At 43.1% G+C, this 6412-nt stretch overlaps 1 protein-coding gene across 2 annotated transcripts in view; it reads right to left on the bottom strand.

Annotated features, from left to right (window-relative positions):
* CUNH11orf49 (chromosome unknown C11orf49 homolog) overlaps positions 1-6412 on the bottom strand; it is a 165476-nt gene that overhangs the window by 16778 nt on the left and 142286 nt on the right. The window lies entirely within an intron of this gene.

Raw genomic sequence — 6412 nt, 5'->3', positions numbered from 1 at the left:
TTTTTTTTTTTTTAAAGATTTATTTATTTTATTTATGAGTACACTGTCGCTGTCTTCGGACACACCAGAATAGGGCATCCAATCTCATTATGGATGGTTGTAAGCCACCATGTGGTTGCTGGGATTTGAACTCAGGACCTCTTGAAGAGCAGTCAGTGCTCTTAACCGCTGAGCCATCTCTCCAGCCCGAGATACCACTTTTCATTCACTATACTACTTATGTAGTTTTTTTTTATATTAAAGGCAATATTTTTGAGACTGGGTATCACTATGTAGCCAAGGCTGAACTGGAACTCACTATAGAGACTAGACTGGCCTTAAACTCACAAAAAAATGCTTGCTTCCACCTCCAGAGTGATAGAATCAAAGGCATGTGTCACCATGTCTGGCTTCCATCTGTCAGCTGTTAGCATTATTTTCTGAGTGACTGGAGTCCTACTCAGGACCCCCCCCCTTATATCTATAGCTTGTGTTCCCCCACATTTCTAATAGCCTCTGATCTTACATTAAAGTCTTCAGTCCCCTCGGAGTTAAGTTAAAAGGGTTTTCTGAGCTGTAATAGCTGTACCTGCATTTCCAAGTAGCACCCAGGTGCTTGTCTCTGCCACCTGATATCTGGGATTAAAGCTGTGTATCACCGTGCTTAGCCTCTATATTACAATTTTATTTTATTTTTATTTTTTTCTTGAGACAGGGTTTCTCTGTGTAGCCCTGGCTGTCCTGGAACTCACTCTGTAGACCAGGCTGGCTTCGAACTCAGAAATCTGCCTGCCTCTGCCTCCCAAATGCTGGGATTAAAGGTGTGCGCCACCACCGCCCCGCACATTATGATTTTAAAAACCAGATAATTTGATCATTTTTCAGCCTTTGGGTTAAAATCAAGTATAAAAAAATAGGTAATTTGTTGGGGCATTACGACATGGATTTTACATGGATTATCTCATTAAAGCTTTAAAACAACCCTATTAGCTAACATTATTTCCGTTTTATAGATGGGGAAAATCGATGCTTAGAGAAGTTAAACAATTGTTTTAAGACAAGGTCTTACTACGTAGCTCAGGCTGGCCTGGAGCTTACTGTGTAGTCTGGACTTGCCTGGAACTCAAAGTAAGTCTCTTTCCTTAAGAGATTATTGCAGTTCTAGGTATAAACTACCTGCCATCTCTGGCAAAGTTAAATAACTCAAGTAAGACCACATAAGCGCCAGGCAGTGGTGGAGCACGCCTTTAATCCTAGCACTTGGGAGGCAGAGGCAGGCGGATTTCTGAGTTCGAGGCCAGCCTGGTCTACAGAGTGAGTTCCAGGACAGTCAGGGCTACACAGAGAAACCCTGTCTCGAAAAACCAAAAAAAAAAAAAAAAAACAAAAAAACAAAAAAACAAAAAAAAAAAACCAAAAGACCACACAGGCTTGTTGTGATGGACCTGGCATTTGAATCCAGGGCTGTGTGGCTCTAACACCTGTCCTTCCCCATCAGGCTATACTATGATTTGGGGACACAGAGACTAGCTTAAAGTGACTTTCCTGAGTGGAAATGACTGTGCCTGAAACTGGACCTTTTGTGGGTTTGGTGCCCGTGGAACATTCTGTGCATTATTCCTAACGCAATGATGACAAGAGTATGTTTCCTATTCTGGGCAGACCCCTGACTAGAGGTGTGGTTTCGGTAAGGGAGATGTTACACAGTATTGCAGATGACTGCAGGGAAGGGAATGTGAGCAATGTGATCCACTGAGGGCTAAGACGCCAGAGGCAGCCTGTGGTGACACTTTAAACCAGCAGCCTCCAGTGTGGTTCCCAGACCATCCACACCATCAGGGAAAGGTTTACATATATAAATCTTTGGAGCACTGCCCTAAAACTCTTGAACTTGAGGGTGGGGCTGCTACCTGGGCTTTAAGAGGCCACTCAGATGATTCTGACACTAGCCCAAGGGAGGGATGCTGCTTTCAATCTACCCTTGGGTTGGAGCTTCTAAAATCTTGTCTAACCACAGGCTAACCACAGGTCATCTTATCTTGATGCTTCGTTAGACATCGTCTTCTGAGTGTTGTGAAGAAAAAAGGGCTGGAAAGCACTTTCATTTGTTCTTAAAAAAAAAAAAATCCCACCTTATTGTTGTCCTATTGTTTCTTCTTCTTCTTCTTCTTCTTCTTCTTCTTCTTCTTCTTCTTCTTCTTCTTCTTCTTCTTCTCCTCCTCCTCCTCCTCCTCCTTTTCTCCTTCTCCTTCTTCTTGTTGTTATTATTATTATTTATTATTACTATTATTACTACTACTATGTGTATGGATGCTTTGCCTGCATGTATTTCTGGGCACCACATCTGAAAGGTCAGAATAGTTCATCAGATCTGGAACTGGAATTTTAGGTGGTTGTGAGTCATCATGTAGGTACTGGGAATTGAACCTAGGTCCCCTGGAAGAGCAGCCAGCGCTCTTAACTGCTAAGCTACTTCTCCAGGTCTTATTTTTTTTTTAAATCTGGTAATAATAATAACCACATTGCTGAGAAGTAGTGATACACACCTTTAATCCCAGCACTCAGGATGCAGGGCAGGTGAATCTCTGTAAATTTGAGGCCAGCCTGGACCACAGAGTGAGTTCCAGGACAGCCAAGGCTACACAGAGAAATCCTGTCTTGAAAAACAACAACAACAATAATAATAAATAACAATAATACCAACATCATCATCATAACAGTAAATTATTTATTTGCTTGCTTATTTATAGTCTTTTATTTTGCTTTGGTTTTGGTTTGAGATCCAATGTTGTGTATCCTTTGAACTGCTGGCCCTCCTGCCTTACCTTCTGCGCACTAGGAGGACAGGCATGCACTACTATGCTTCATTTAATTATTATTGATCACTGTTATTATTGTTTTATGTTTCTTCAAGACAGGGTTTCTGTGCAGCCCTAGCTGCCTGGGAACTCACTCTGTAGACCAGACTTGTCTTGAAGACAGAGCCCTGCTTCCATGTGCTGAACTTAAATGATCATATATTGACTTTGCTAAACAATTTATATATTTGTTACTGAAGTCTCACAAAAACCCTATAGTTATTATTCCTATTTTACAGAAATAGAAACAGGGCTCAGCAGAGTTGAGGGATATCCTATGGCCATCCAATCAATGGGCTCTGGTGGGCTGTATATTCACCTTCTCCTCCTTCTTTTCTGCCTCTTCCTCTTCTGTTTATTAGTTATTTTTAATTATGTGTGTGATGGTGTGCCTGTATGTGCAAGTGAGTGTAGTGCTCAAGGAGGCCAGAAGAAGGTGTAGAATCCCCTAGAGTTAGTTACCTACACTTGAGGGCTGCCTGACATAGGGTCTCTGCGAGTACTCACAACTACTGTGGCATCTTTCCAGCTCCCACACACATCTCTTTCTAACACTTGTGCCCCTGTAGGTCAACTTTAATTTGACTGCTTTGAACTCTATTGCAAGTTTACTCTGTACAGGGCATTATTTTAAGCACATTACAGACAACTGTTATTGCCACCTTACAAATAAGGGCAGCGAGGCTCAGAGACATAACCTTCTTAAGAGTACAAGATAATAAACCCATTAGTCTGGTTCCAATCACATGCTCTTGTTTTGCAGGGTTAGGGGCTGAACAGGGCCTCACACATGCTAAGCAAGTGCTTGCAGCCCGAGCCCAGGCACACACTCCTAGGCATCAGGAAAGCTTCCTAGCTTAGGGGATGATGAGCTAGAGATGCTCTGGTGACCCTTTGGGGATAAAGGGTCCAACTCTGTCATTCTTGAAAGAATGAGGTAGAAGGGTCTCTGCCTGGGCTGCTGCTGTGGAGCTTGTTAGCTACTTCCTGTGTTTCTAGCTCACACCTGCTGCCCCATGGCCTGGCTAGAATGCTTGTGGCCCTTAAGACGGGCACTTGTGGAGAAGCCATGTCATGGACAGGCTCTGGTTTACAGCTGCCCGTGGATTACATTCTTTGCCATGTGCATCATCACAGACTGGAGCCGCCTGCAGCCTGTCCCCAGACCTCAAGGCCCTGAGTAAGTGAGCTGGTAGTGGAGGGGTGAGGGCAATTCATCTTTTTGAAAGAATCAGCCTTACAGGCTTAGCCACTCACATCTATAACTAGTCAGATGCCTGGGCAGTTTAGGGGAAGCTGGCCGTCTGACTTTCAGGACAAAGTGAGAAGAGCTCAGTGGTCCAGAGGCATTTTCTGGGTAGCTGCAGGCCTGCAGTACACACAGCAACTGGAGTGGAGTAGGGAATGAACAACATGGAGGAACTGAGATTGACAGAAAAGCCTGATACTCACACCTAGGAAGGAACCAAGCTTCCCCTAGCTGAATTCATCTTTATTCTGCAGCTATCCTCCTATGGATTTCCCAGGGGTCTCCTTCTATTTGTACGTGCATGCTAGTAATTCCCTATTGATATTGGCATTGCTGGTTATGATGCATACATTCTTTCCTCATAATGAGAGGTTAAGTTTCTGTTAAATAGCACATAAGCCTCTTACCAAAGAGGACTAATCGTGCAGTGGCACAAAGAAATTTGGTTGTTTCTGACACTTGAGAGGTAGAGGTTGGAGATCAGAAATTTAAGGTCACCTTGGTCTACATAGTGAACTCCAGGCTAGCTTGGGCTACCTGAGACCCTATATCAACAAACAAGAATTTGTTCTTAAATTTTATTGATTTATTTATAGATTTATTATTAGTGTTTAAGAATATTTTGCCTGCATGTGTATCTGTGCACCACATGCATGTATATCTGCTGCCTATGGAGATCAGGGAGGGCATTGGATCCTCTGAAACTGGAGTTATAGACAGCAGTGAGCTACCATGTGGATGTTGGGAAATCTTCTATAAGAAAAAGTGTTCACAGAGACAGGCAGATTTCTGAGTTCGAGAGTTAGAGGCCAGCCTGGTCTACAGAGTGAGTTCCAGGACAGCCAGGGCTACACAGAGAAATCCTGTCTCGAAAAACCAATAAATAAATAAATAAATAAATAAATAAATAAATAAATAAATAAATAAATGAAAAAGTGTTCACAATTACTGGTCCATCTGCTTTTTAACTTTTTTTTTCTCTGTGTAGCCCTTGGCTGTCCTGGAACTCACTCTGTAGATCAGGCTAGCCTCAAACTCTCGAACTCAGAAATCCGCCTGCCTCTGCCTCCCAAGTGCTGGGATTAAAGGCGTGCACCACCACCGCCGGACTTAAATTTAATTTTACTTAACCTTTTTCTTGCATTTTTATTTCTACTTTTAAAATTAATTTATTTACTTTACATCTGGATCACAGCCTCCCCTCCCTCCTCTCCTTCTAATCCTCCTCCCTCTAATCCCCGCCAATCCTCCTATTCTCCCCCTCTCCTCAGATCATTTTATCTTTTTTGAGACAGTATAGCCCTGGCTGTCCTGGAACTGGCTTTGTAGACCAGGCTGCCCTCAAACCCAGAGATCCACCTGCCTCTGCCTCCTGAGTTCTTGGACTACAAGCATGATGAACCACCATCACTGGGCCTGTTCTTAACTTTTAAAATAAATATCTTGTGTGTGTGCGCGCGTGTGTGTGTGTGTAATGCCATACAAGGAATATTCATATATCTATTTATTCCTGTATTAATTCATTTAGCACACATACATGGGATAGGGCCATGGCTCCCTGGGAATGACACGTGTGTGTAGGATGTTGGCTTGCTCCGTGGGTTCTGGGATCTAAACTCCAGTCCTCTTGCCTAAGGCAGCAAGTGCTCTTAACTGCGGAGTAATGTCTCCAGCCCAGGATCTGTGGTTTTAAAGAGTATCCTATTATTTATAATCTTGTAGCACTTACACAAATCAGATTGTTTAGAAGGATCTGGGGAAATGGGTGTGGGCAAATGCAAATCTTTGGCTTAATCTCATAAATTCATCACATACTATCAAGAATGGGAAGGGAAGGGTGCTGGAGGGATGGTTCAGTACTCAAGAGCCCTGGCTGTTCTTCCAGAGGACCTAGGTTCAATTCCCAGCACCCACATCAGGGTTTATAGTTCTACAGGATTCGAAACCCTCTTCTGCCTTTGTGGCACTATGCACATAAGTGATACACAAAACATCCACACCTATAATTCTACAAACATATAAAGAAACAAAGAGAACGGGAAGGGAAGACAGCAGCTACTCTAGAGTGGAAGAAATCATGGTGACACATGATAAGAGCAAGAACTCAAGGGGTGCACTTCAAAATTCAATATTGTCCTGTGAGGGTAGGAATACATTTTATTAATAACTATAGCCTTAGTGTTCAGAGTAGCTCTTTGCATGAAACTGCCACTCACGAAATATTTGATGGGGCTGGAGAGATGACTCAGTGGTCATGGGCACTTGCTGCTCTTGCAGAAGGCCTACGCTTGTTTCCCAGCACCCACAGTGGCTCGTAACTGGCTCT

Source organism: Grammomys surdaster, unplaced genomic scaffold (genome assembly GCF_004785775.1).
Source record: "Grammomys surdaster isolate TR1022 unplaced genomic scaffold, NIH_TR_1.0 338, whole genome shotgun sequence".
Lineage (NCBI taxonomy): Eukaryota > Metazoa > Chordata > Mammalia > Rodentia > Muridae > Grammomys > Grammomys surdaster.
This window is presented reverse-complemented; position numbering and strand designations above follow the sequence as displayed.